Source organism: Nanorana parkeri, unplaced genomic scaffold (genome assembly GCF_000935625.1).
Source record: "Nanorana parkeri isolate BGI_ZX_2015 unplaced genomic scaffold, ASM93562v1 scaffold2085, whole genome shotgun sequence".
NCBI classification, from domain to species: Eukaryota; Metazoa; Chordata; class Amphibia; order Anura; family Dicroglossidae; genus Nanorana; species Nanorana parkeri.
The window spans coordinates 77,698-78,586 of NW_017308353.1; the positions used below are offsets into that span (position 1 = coordinate 77,698).

The window sequence follows — 889 nt, forward strand, 5'->3', positions numbered from 1 at the left end:
CTAAAAGGGGAAGTGAAGTACCGCCGCCACATCCGAGGAGTGCAAATATGCAATGTAACAGTTTTCGATTCCTCCACGCCTGCTTGTGGCATGGGCGGGGCGGGGGGGTATTTGGGTTATTGGCGCGTCTCTGCCGTACCAGACTTCATTGTGGAATGCACATCATCTGCCTGGACGTAACGCACGCAGTGATCGGGTGTGTGAGAAACGCTGAGCATTCATGACATTGTAGAGCAGGGGTAGCCAAACTCCGGCCCTCCAGCTGTGGGTGAAACTACAAATCCCATGAGGCATCTCTCTCTGGGAGTCATGTCTGTGGCTGTGAGAATCTTGCAATGCCTCATGGGATTTGTAGTTCCACCACACAGCTGGAGGGCCGGAGTTTTGCCACCCCTGGTGTAGAGGCATCAGACGGGTCACGCTCTCACAGATGGAGAAGTGACTGGGTCTGGGTGTAACTGGTCATAGGACAAACCCCGACTTCCCCTCAGATTTCCATGTAAAGGCTTTTTCTAAATAACGATGTCTGCAGGTCTGGGATGTGTCACTCCCGCCCCAGTTCCTCTTTCAGTCAGTCTGCCGATTTCAGTCGCTTGTTACACGGAGAGGATTCACTAAATAAATGAAAGGGTAACTTCATCTTTTCTACTGTGCTCCATCCATATTTAGGGTGCAACATGGATCATGGTGGCATTCCTTAGCCCCTCCCCCTGACACCACAGGTTCCTCCCTACACGCTTCGGTGGAGCTGCCCGCACAGTCACATCATTCATTTACAGATCCAATCACAGGACCTGCCGCGGCAGGGGGATTTGTAGATCTCAGCGGAGTACAAAGGCGATGACATCACTGCACTTGTAATCCATTGATAACTTTCTGCGGCCCCCAT

At 52.1% G+C, this 889-nt stretch overlaps 1 protein-coding gene across 1 annotated transcript in view; it reads left to right on the top strand.

Annotated features, from left to right (window-relative positions):
• PLXNB3 (plexin B3) overlaps window positions 1-889 on the top strand; it is a 70,041-nt gene that overhangs the window by 18,547 nt on the left and 50,605 nt on the right. The gene's annotated exons all lie outside the window — the stretch shown is intronic.